Source organism: Centruroides sculpturatus, unplaced genomic scaffold (assembly GCF_000671375.1).
Source record: "Centruroides sculpturatus isolate CEXI.00-Female unplaced genomic scaffold, Cexi_2.0 scaffold1128, whole genome shotgun sequence".
Taxonomy (NCBI): Eukaryota; Metazoa; Arthropoda; class Arachnida; order Scorpiones; family Buthidae; genus Centruroides; species Centruroides sculpturatus.
The window spans coordinates 258437-270738 of NW_019385590.1; the positions used below are offsets into that span (position 1 = coordinate 258437).

Consider the following 12302-nt stretch of genomic DNA (forward strand, 5'->3'; position numbering starts at 1 on the left):
TGTCGCTTCGCGTTGAATTTTCGTCGATGTTAAGCCTAACGAAGACTATTGTATCATTAAAAATTATTTTTTTATTTTGTACAAACAAAATAAATATATTGAAAAATATAAAAACAATAAAAAATTATACTTCAGAAGTTAATTTAGTATCAAAAACGTAAAATATTTTGAGTAGCCGAAGACATAGCCAAAGATTACAGCGCCACAGCACTGGCGAAAATTTAAATTTGTCGACTGGAATTCCTTCGGATAACCGACCTTCGGATAAACAACGCTCTACTGTAATAATCTTTACCTGTAGAGAAGTTTAATCTGGTTAAGTTATTAATCATCATTTATTGTTATATGCATTTATGTTATTAAACTGCTGTCGTATTGTTGGAATTAAGCTTATGATACCATATATAAAACTATAAACTTTTCTGAAGTTATTCATTCATTCGACAAGAACTGTAGTATAGTAGTAATGGAAAAGAAACTTAAGATCATAAATCTGAGAAAACTGAATAGCTTCCCATACTTTAAAATGGTTGGGCATTTGTAATGCGACCTTTGAACTTAAACCGAATGAACACTTTTGTCGTAATCATTTTAACAGCTTTGTGGTGGCTAATGTGTAATTTTTAATAAATCAGTTACTGATAAAAGCAAAAATTTTCGAAAAGTTACACCTACTTGATAACTACAAAGCAGACAAATCCCTGTATTGATTTTTATTAGTTGCTTAGATAATAAATGACATTATAAATGTAACAATTCCAAATATATTTTTGACCCCTTCAAGTGGATAGCAAATCGCCTTTGTAACTTGACATTTGAATGAGATTCGATTAAAATGAGATATTTACAGCTGAAAAACTAAATAATATATTATAAATATACTTTAAGTATATATGCTATGTATACTTTTAGGTATATTCACATTTCTAATGGAAATTTGATGTTTTTTGTAATCCAGCAATATTAATTATAATAATATGAACACACCTGAATTCTATTTGCCGACTTTTTCCTCTTTATTCAAATGTTTTCAGCCTATTTGGATAGGCCATCCTCATGTCCACAATCAGAGGCCTTATCAGAAGTTATGGTAAACAAAAACTACAACACATAACAACACAACTGCATTCAACAAGTTCACATACAGTGAACAAACAAGAAAAGTAGTGGATGAGCTAGGAAAATACAAAAACGCAAAGATAATTTACAAACGAGCACCCAACATATATAGATTATTAAGGAACGATAAGGACAAAATAAGAATGGAAGAGCCAGCGGGGGGTGTACACTATCCCGTATGAAAACCAACAAATAGGAGTCGATAAAGAATATGTAGGGGTGACCAGAAGAAACCTTGCAGTACGTGTAAAAGAGCACAAATACAGTGTTAATAAAGGACTCAATAGCACGATATTGGCAAGCATGGCACAGTCGGACGGAGCAATAGTTAAGTGGGATGAAGCGAGGATCATAAGAATGGTGCACTCACCATCCATTGCGATGGAAATGGAAAAAATAGAGATATACAAAAGTAAAATGAGGAACTGTTGTTTAAATGCAAAGGATGCAAATATATTACCAACAGCATGGAAATACAAAATAGAAAAATGTATGGGTTTCACTAATCCATAAAACAGGAACCGGAGGTTATAAGACGTTATATTATAATTTAGACGCATGTAAAATTTGTTGTTTAATTTTTGATAATATGTGGCACATTTAGTGACATATTTTATTTTTATTTATTTTGTTTATTTATGTAATATACAAAAAGTTGTTAACTTATTTCAAAAATTCAAATCAAAATGAAATTCGAACAAATGATTCCAATTTGGAACGATAAAGAAAAGCCTGAGGATGGCCTATCCAAATAGGCTGAAAACATTTGAATAAAGAGAAAAAACTTGGCAAATAGAATTCAGGTGTGTTCATATTATTATAATTTTTGTAATCCATTGTATTCTTCAATTTATAGTCACCAGGTTAAAATAAAATATGGCTGTCGGCATGTATTTTTGAATAGTAGACAAACTTCTCAGTTCTGATGGTGTCTGCTGTTTGGAGATTATACTGTATTATATTATATTCAGAGATAAATTTGTTGTTTTTATGGAATTGAATGAATACTTTGAAGATTTGAGCCATTTGATCAAATTCAATCAAATTTTGTTTTGTTATGAAATCAATCCATAAAATGCTTTCCATAAAATAGAATATTCAAAGAATAATGTAGAGATTTTATNTTGTAGTAAATTTCTTAACCAAATATTTCCATGCCGAAGGTAGGCTCTCGGAATCCCTCGCATTTAAACAGCCTTCTCTTATCTTACTTCTGTATATTTCTATTTTTTCTGCCGTCATTGCTAGAGTTGGGGAAGACAGAGGTTTGATGATTGTTGCCTCGTCCCATTTTACCTCAGATCCTTGTGTTTGCACCATTCGGGACAAAACCGTTGAATTAGACGTTTTTCTTATGGCATATCTATGTTCTTTGAGCCTTACTCCCAAGTTTTTGGTGGTGACGCCGATATAATTTTTTTTAACGCCCAGTTGTAAGTTTTCATAAGGAATCTTATACACCCCTGCTTTCTCCTCTGCTCTGATATTATCCTTATCGTTTCTCAAGATCTTATACAAATTAGGGGTTCTTCTTAATACCATTCTTCCTTAACCACTCCTTCGTGAGCCAAATGTCCCTACTAGTAACACCATCCGTCCCGTTCTTTGGCTGTTTGTTAGTGACTGCTTTCCATTTAAAGTATTCCTTCTCTAATGCATCCAGACCAACTATCGCTCTCTCAATTTCTTGTACTGACGTTTCCCATCCAGATAGGAAGAACCTTAGTACTTTCTACGTATGGGACCAGGTAGAAATACCAAAGAAAATCAAGCAGGTTTTGGAGTAAGGCCCGAACTTTGTCCCCACGGAAGTAGGTGGATGGGAAACATCATACAAGAAATTGAGAGAGCGATAGTTGGTCAAATACAGTAGAGCGTCGTTTATCCGAATCAATTTGGGACTGGGGTTGTTTGGATAACTTATTCTTCGGACAACCAATTACATACGAAAAAATATATTAATTTATCCCGTGTTGAAATTTTTCTTCATTGCGTGTCGCTTCGCGTTGAATTTTTGTCGATGTTAAGCCTAACGAAGACTATTGTATCGTTAAAAATTATTTTTTTATTTTGTACAAACAAAATAAATATATTGAAAAATATAAAAACGATAAAAAATTATATTTCAGAAGTTAATTTAGTATCAAAAACGTAAAATATTTGAGTAGCCGAAGACATAGCCAAAGATTACAGCGCCACAGCACTGGCGAAAATTTAAATTTGTCGACTGGAATTCCTTCGGATAACCGACCTTCGGATAAACAACGCTCTACTGTAATAATCTTTACCTGTAGAGAAGTTTAATCTGGTTAAGTTATTAATCATCATTTATTGTTATATGCATTTATGTTATTAAACTGCTGTCGTATTGTTGGAATTAAGCTTATGATACCATATATAAAACTATAAACTTTTCTGAAGTTATTCATTCATTCGACAAGAACTGTAGTATAGTAGTAATGGAAAAGAAACTTAAGATCATAAATCTGAGAAAACCGAATAGCTTCCCATACTTTAAAATGGTTGGGCATTTGTAATGCGACCTTTGAACTTAAACCGAATGAACACTTTTGTCGTAATCATTTTAACAGCTTTGTGGTGGCTAATGTGTAATTTTTAATAAATCAGTTACTGATAAAAGCAAAAATTTTCGAAAAGTTACACCTACTTGATAACTACAAAGCAGACAAATCCCTGTATTGATTTTTATTAGTTGCTTAGATAATAAATGACATTATAAATGTAACAATTCCAAATATATTTTTGACCCCTTCAAGTGGATAGCAAATCGCCTTTGTAACTTGACATTTGAATGAGATTCGATTAAAATGAGATATTTACAGCTGAAAAACTAAATAATATATTATAAATATACTTTAAGTATATATGCTATGTATACTTTTAGGTATATTCACATTTCTAATGGAAATTTGATGTTTTTTGTAATCCAGCAATATTAATTATAATAATATGAACACACCTGAATTCTATTTGCCGACTTTTTCCTCTTTATTCAAATGTTTTCAGCCTATTTGGATAGGCCATCCTCATGTCCACAATCAGAGGCCTTATCAGAAGTTATGGTAAACAAAAACTACAACACATAACAACACAACTGCATTCAACAAGTTCACATACAGTGAACAAACAAGAAAAGTAGTGGATGAGCTAGGAAAATACAAAAACGCAAAGATAATTTACAAACGAGCACCCAACATATATAGATTATTAAGGAACGATAAGGACAAAATAAGAATGGAAGAGCCAGCGGGGGGTGTACACTATCCCGTATGAAAACCAACAAATAGGAGTCGATAAAGAATATGTAGGGGTGACCAGAAGAAACCTTGCAGTACGTGTAAAAGAGCACAAATACAGTGTTAATAAAGGACTCAATAGCACGATATTGGCAAGCATGGCACAGTCGGACGGAGCAATAGTTAAGTGGGATGAAGCGAGGATCATAAGAATGGTGCACTCACCATCCATTGCGATGGAAATGGAAAAAATAGAGATATACAAAAGTAAAATGAGGAACTGTTGTTTAAATGCAAAGGATACAAATATATTACCAACAGCATGGAAATACAAAATAGAAAAATGTATGGGTTTCACTAATCCATAAAACAGGAACCGGAGGTTATAAGACGTTATATTATAATTTAGACGCATGTAAAATTTGTTGTTTAATTTTTGATAATATGTGGCACATTTAGTGACATATTTTATTTTTATTTATTTTGTTTATTTATGTAATATACAAAAAGTTGTTAACTTATTTCAAAAATTCAAATAAAAATAAAATTCAAATGAATGGTTCCATTTTGGAACAATAAATGAAAACCTGAGGATGGCCTATCCAAATAGGCTGAAAACATTTGAATAAAGAGAAAAAACTTGGCAAATAGAATTCAGGTGTGTTCATATTATTATAATTTTTGTAATCCATTGTATTCTTCAATTTATAGTCACCAGGTTAAAATAAAATATGGCTGTCGGCATGTATTTTTGAATAGTAGACAAACTTCTCAGTTCTGATGGTGTCTGCTGTTTGGAGATTATACTGTATTATATTATATTCAGAGATAAATTTGTTGTTTTTATGGAATTGAATGAATACTTTGAAGATTTGAGCCATTTGATCAAATTCAATCAAATTTTGTTTTGTTATGAAATCAATCCATAAAATGCTTTCCATAAAATAGAATATTCAAAGAATAATGTAGAGATTTTCACATTTATTTATTCATTTTTAGAAGATATTTCTACACAATTAGAATTTAAAAGTTGTGACATAATTTCCTGATCTAAATATATACTTGAAAATATAATTTTTTTTTTCTTCTGATAATGAGTAAATAAACTAAGTCTGAGTATTGTAATTTGTCATTTTAACTCTATAAAAAGCATTTTAGAGAATGAAAATTTATTTTAAATTTTTATAATAAATAATTTGTTTATATAGCTGACATAATTATTTTATGTAAGTTTTAATTAATATACAGGCTCAGTCAAATGATGACAAAAACTTTCATGTTTTTTTCCTTTTAAATTGGCTGCATGGTTTGTGTCAAAAAATATTGTCAAATGAAAATAGATATCAAAGCTTTTAACAATTGGAGGGCATTATTTGTAACACTTTACACAAATGCCATGATCTAATTGATGGCACACTTCCTCTGTCAAATGTTTGTTGATCTGCACACCTGTCTCTTACATTTTTAGCACTTTCATAAGTTTTTTCTCCTTTTCTTTTATTTGGTATGTCAAACTTTGTATGTGTACATAGAAACTTTATCATATGGTTCATATTTGTAACAGATGAATTTAAGATAAAATGTTGAAGTTGTTTACATACTTAGACAGGATAAGTGATGACAAGTTTTGAAAGTTCATTTTCCCCTGTTTAGTATAAATAGTACAATAAATCATTTATGCTTTCTGTATTAACATTTACTATTATTTTTCCAATGAAAGATTTTTTTTCTTTGTATAAAATAAATTCTATTATTATTTTCATACAAACTATTTGAAGATGTCGCATGACCACAAACTGTTTTGACCAAATTACTTTTAATTGTTAATTAGCCATGTTATGGCCCAAATGTAATCTGGCAATAGGTATTTAAACTATTTCAAAATTTGATAATTTCATTTTCCTTCTTTAATCATTATTTAATTGTATTTTTATTGTAGTGTGTATTTTGTTTGATCGAAACTAATTTCACAAAATTCAAGCATGTTTTTTTCTTTCTGAAAGACATTTTTTTGACAGACAAATGCATGTAGTTTTTTCAAATAAAGTTATGAAGAGATTAATTTTTTCTTGAGTTTCCAGTTTTTTGATTGCATCAGTATGGTAACTGAACTTTTTCATTTAAATCATTAAAATAATTGTGATAAAAATTTTTTTTTCCTATAAAGATCAAGATACTGAAATAAGGTTAATGATTTCAGTTGACCTTGATGATTATTTTAAAAGGGAAAAAGTAGGATATCTTTTAGCAGCATTTGTCACTATAGTAATATAATACATTGTTCTTGATTCATTAATGAATTCAAAATACTTACTTTTAATATTTTTTTGAAATATAAAATTATTAATTGTATGAGTAATTTAAAAAGCTATTTATATGTGATGACTTGATATTTGGAGAGACATCTGTGCAATTTTGTAATTATTGTAAATAGAAAGTTTTTATTTAAATTTTATTTGCAGTAAATGTTGACCTTCGTTTATGTCGACACGCCCGGGGTGTTACTTTACCAACCATAAATAACTAGTGTAAATACAAAAGCATATGAAATAACTTATTTGTTTTTAACATAATGTTTTAAAAATTTAACTAGTTTTTCAAACATATTATAGATTATTTAATATAATTTTTTTAAAAGTTTGTTTATTTTTTCTTACAGATATAGAATTTTATAAATTGTAAATTTCCAATAATTCCAATGGCTTTACCAGGACCATCTCCAACCTCCAACTCTCGCCAGGGAACTCATGGTTTAAAACAGATTGATTTGGACCAAATTTGGGGTGACTTGAAAGATGGCATTGAGCAAGTTTATACAAATAAACACCAAAATATGTCAAAGACTAGATATATGGAATTATATACGTATCCTTTATGCAATGTTTGTTTGAATGTCTCAAACTACAGAAAAAATTAATGTTTTCAGTTGTTTTGCAGGGGTCTAGACAGAATTAAACACAGTCTATAACTTCTAAATTATTTTAGGCTATATTAAGATTAATTTTTATTAACAGAATTTTTCTTAAAGATAAGTAATTGTGCCCCACTGATCTGTATAAATCTTAATAATTTATTTAATTAATTTGAAACAAATTAAATACTTTAGGGAATTCTTAAAGAAAATACAGTAATACCTCGACTTACGCTACCCCGACTTACGCGAACCCGGAGTTATGTGATTTTCAAATCTCATTGATTCGTCTTTTGTTTGAGTGCCACGCAACTCTTGATTACTTACTCCACCCACACTATTGTTTGACTTACATGTTCGGACGTGTCGCACAGAATCGACACATAGCTACAATTTATTTTGTGTTATTTATTTCTGTGTTTGTTATATCTATGGAGACTCGAGAGACTCTTTGTGGTGATTTCTTGTAACTGTGAACGAATCAAAAGACGAGATAAGATTAACGAGAACATTTATTAGCTTACATACATCCAACCTGGATTTTACACAAATTGGGAAATTAACTCCGACTTACGCGAATTCGACTTACGTGGTTATCGCTCGGTCCCACCTATCGCGTAAGTTTGGGGTATTACTGTATACATTTGAAATAGAATTCAAACCCACAACTGTTGCATATTGGACCAGCAGATCCAGCTTCTTCTAGTCTTGGCTTCCAGGTTTGTTAATTAGATTCTACAGGTATTTCTACTAATTTATTGTCATGTTGATATCTGGTAGTTTTCATTTATTGTTTCTGAAAATGAAAATCAGACAGAAGTCCAGATAAAAGTGTGATAATATACTTATCCAATATGCAAGATTGTTGGCTTGATTTTTGTTTGAGAAAAATGATTGAACAAAAACCAAGTAATGCTTTAATAGAATTTAAATGAAATTAAATATGAGTTTTAACACTTGTGAGCAAGGAGTGCATCTTTGGATATTTAAAAAACATTTGAAGTGGAAATTCAGTTTTTAGTGATTGAAGAATAGTTGTGCTAGAGTTTTAGTAGAAAAGTTAGATTGCAGAATTTTGTAATTATTTAATTCAAAATGAATTTCTAATTATTACTCTTTTCTTAAAGTGGCAGCACTTCCTATATTTAAACTAAATTTTGTTAATCAATTACTTAGTTATTCTTAATATAGTCCAGGTAGTTTTATATTTGTTTGATAATGGATTCTGGCATTAGTTATGTTATATTATTAGAAGTTTTAAAATTATTTTTAATCATAAATATTTTATATAAATTAGATTTATGGATGAATCTGATTTATTTGTTAAATTTCTCAAAGCTGATGATACTTATTTCAATTACTTAATTAGAATTGAAGATAAAAGGCATGAGCAAAGTTTAAAAGTCAATAAAAATTTTAATCATTTGTGTATATTTTCAACAGAATTTTGCTTCACCTTTGGAGAAAATTTTTGCAAAAGTTATGAGAATTTGAGTTTATAAATAATATAATATATCTGAAAAGTAACATAATATACCTTGAAAATATAGAAACTGATTTTAATTTATATACTTACATTTTAAAATAATATCTAATTTATAGCTAATCATGTACAGGCATATCTCACTTGATGACTGAGTTTTGTTCCTATGCCTAGGTCATGAAGCAAATTGATCAATACGTGAGGAACTTAATTGTTTTTATTTATTCTGAATAAAGAAAAGGTGAAAAGGAAACTAAGCTTGATGATCTTGTTTTAATTTGCATCTTTTGCATATTACAAAACATAAGAATACAGTCAGCAGAAATTATAAAAATGATGTACCAAAAATGTTGAAGTTCATTCATGAAAAGACTTTCAAATTAATATTGTAGTTATCGAATCCTTCAAAGTGTGGTAGTGATTCTAGATCATCATCATCGTCGGAGTTATCAAGAAGCTGTAGAGAACCTGGGAAAAGAAGATAGATGACTGTTAGGAATGGAAGTACTTGTAGGAGTAGGAGTCCTGGGTGTAACTTTCAAGAAGAATCCTTTTAGTCTGATCTGCTTTGTAAATTTCTTTTCTTCATAAAATCATTTGTCATTCCAGTTTTGTGAATCATTCAACATTAAGATTCATACTCTCTAGTATAGCTGCATTTACTTTCAAGAACACACCAGTAAACCCCTTCACAGTGAACTTCTTTTGTACTTCCATTCTTTCCTCTTCCAAGTTCTGTTGCATTTTCAACTTTATTAAACCTTTGTTAGTTAGCTTTCCCTCTACACATTCCATTAATTCTTCAATATTTTTTACTTCATTATTATTTCAGCAACACAATAGTGCTGTTTTTCCCAAACTTATCACGACTTCTGTATATTATAACACTTTTTCTTTAATTCTTTAAGTACCTTTCAGGCAATTTTTCCAAAAAAGTGTGGTTTTGTCCACATTGAAGATTGTTTTGAGAGGTAACCACTGTTCATCAAATTGATCAACAAACTTTTCTGCTGTTTGTATATCTGTGCTTGTCACTTCATTACTGATACTCCAATTATGCAGATTGAATCTTTGACAAAACTGTTGAAATCATCTGTGATTTGCATAAATGCTTCCTTCAATATCTTGCCTTGGCACACTTTCAAAATCTGAAAGATCTGCATGCCTTGGCTTGAATTATTAAAAGGCTCATTAGTATTTTATTTATTTATTTATTTCATTTACATTAGGAAATGTTGCTGGACAGCAGATATCCTCCCCCATAAATAACAAGATCCATAACAAAAGAAGATAAATACATAAAAGAAAAATCAATTGACATAATAAAACATAAATGAAAATTGCAAGAAAATATGTTATCGAAATTAAATTTTTTTTAAGCAAGTGTAATGAAGTATAAGCAGTTTCACTAGTGGGAAAAGGATTACTAGCGAGAAAAGGATTAAAAAAGCTGGAAAAATTCTCGTTTTTTCCTGGCCTTCAAGATATCAATAAACCCTATGTAAGTGGTATTTAGTTATCATTGGAAAAGCTTTTATCACTTGTTTACTCATTTTTTTCTGTGTTTATCTATCTTATATGTATTTCAAGCAAGCGATGAGAGAAACAAGCCCTTGTTTTGCTGCACCTGCATTTTTTATAGAAGAGATCCTGGATATCTTTTATCCCAAGATAATTATTTGTACAAATCAACATTTAATCTGACAGACAATAAATAAGACAGAATACACAAAAAATGTCTAAAATATTAAATACATATAATATTAAAAGTAAGACAAAAATTTAAAAACAATATAATAACTGAGCCAGAGTATAGAATATTGCCATAAAATTTGTTTGTAAAGATTTGTGAAAAAGATAAATGGTAAAAAGGAGTAAAACTACAAGTAATGTTGCATGTATTCTTTATGGGTATTCTAAGACAAAGCCAGGAAGCTGGAATAAAACCATTAAAATATTTATAGTAGTGTATGCAATCATAGAGTGGAACCTGTATATTTGTCATTAATCGATTTCCAAGGACCTAATGAATATGGAATATGACGAATATAGAAACAATTTTTCTCATAATGAATAACTGATATTCAATTAATCCGTTCCCATCTTGAAAGAAAGTACAAGAATAAAAATTATGTTGTATGTAAAACTTTACTGAATTCATTTAGTACAATAAAGATATAGTGGTAGAAGTGGAAGAACAGTATTATTGTTTAGAAGAAGACATATCAATTAAAATATTAGGCAATTTCAATTATGATCATGGGGTCTGTTTTGCCGATGATTCAGTAGCACTCGATTTAATAAAGAACTTGTCCAGTGTTGTTTTTGTCTGCTTTTTAAAACTTTTCTGAAGTAGGCAATTACATTATCATTGAATATATTTATATTTTAGTTGACTGTAGCAACATTTGGGTGCCACTTTGAAGTGATTGGAACTTTGTTCCTCACATTCATTATTTTTTAATAACTCAACAACACACGATGACCACACAAAGCAGACTGATTAACTACAGCTAGCTAATATGGTTAGTTGATCGGCGCAGGTGTGCGATTGTAGTGCCACTTCTGGTGTTGGAAATGACAAAAAATACAGAAAATACTGACTGGAAAAATAAAAACATCATCAAAATGTGACGAATATCGAATATTATGAATATAGAGGTTCCACTGTATTTCTTTCATTCCTATATATTGGGAAGATTTAGTTTGAACCTTGCAACATTTGGATTGTTAGTTTATTTAACAAAAAATATATTCTTTTTGTATTGGGTTATCAAACCACATCATCAGTAATTTTTCTATTTCACGAATGTGGCTTTTTTGCTAGCTATTTATTATGGCTTTAAATTCTGTTGATGCTTTCCCTGCCTCTTTTACACTATTGTTATTCTTTGAGATTGTCAAAACAGTTGAATGTTTTAACCCTAAGTTGCATGCTGCCATTTCAACTTTTTACCAGCTTCATAGTATAAGGACTTTGAATAATTTCTCGCTGTTTTCCAACAGATGGCGTTACCAGAACCACGTGTGTTTATTTTTAGATGGTGATGCATCTGTAAGGAAGTACAATAAGTGACCTTGAAATTCAGTATACATCATTTCACCGAAGTGTAAACAACTTATTTTTTCATTGTGTTAAACATGTCTAGTTTCGTGCCAAAAAAGAGTATTTGTGGGGAATTTTATTGTGCTATTTTATTAAAAAAAAATCTGCAGCTGAAGCACACAGAATTCTTGTTGAGACTTACAGCGACCATGCTCTGTTGGAAACAACATGCAGAGATTGGTTTAGACGCTTCAAAAATAATGATTTTGATGTTGAAGATAAAGAACGATCTGGTGCACCAAAAAAGTTTGAAGACAAGGAATTAGAGGCATTACTTCATGAAGACTCATGTCAGACACTAGCTGAACTTGCAGAATCATTAGGAGTTGATCACACAAGTTTCGAAATGTTTAAAAGGATTAGGAATGATTCAAAAGCAAGGACATTGGGTGCCGTACGAGTTGAAGCCGAGAGATGTCGAACGGC

The 12302-nt window shown here is 30.2% G+C and overlaps 1 long non-coding RNA gene across 2 annotated transcripts in view; it reads left to right on the plus strand.

Annotated features, from left to right (window-relative positions):
- LOC111640392 overlaps window positions 1-12302 on the plus strand; it is a 65832-nt gene that overhangs the window by 36949 nt on the left and 16581 nt on the right. For both annotated transcript variants that reach the window (XR_002759267.1, XR_002759266.1), the window contains exon 2: window positions 7036-7241. This is a non-coding gene — a long non-coding RNA (uncharacterized LOC111640392). The remainder of the gene's footprint in view (window positions 1-7035; window positions 7242-12302) is intronic.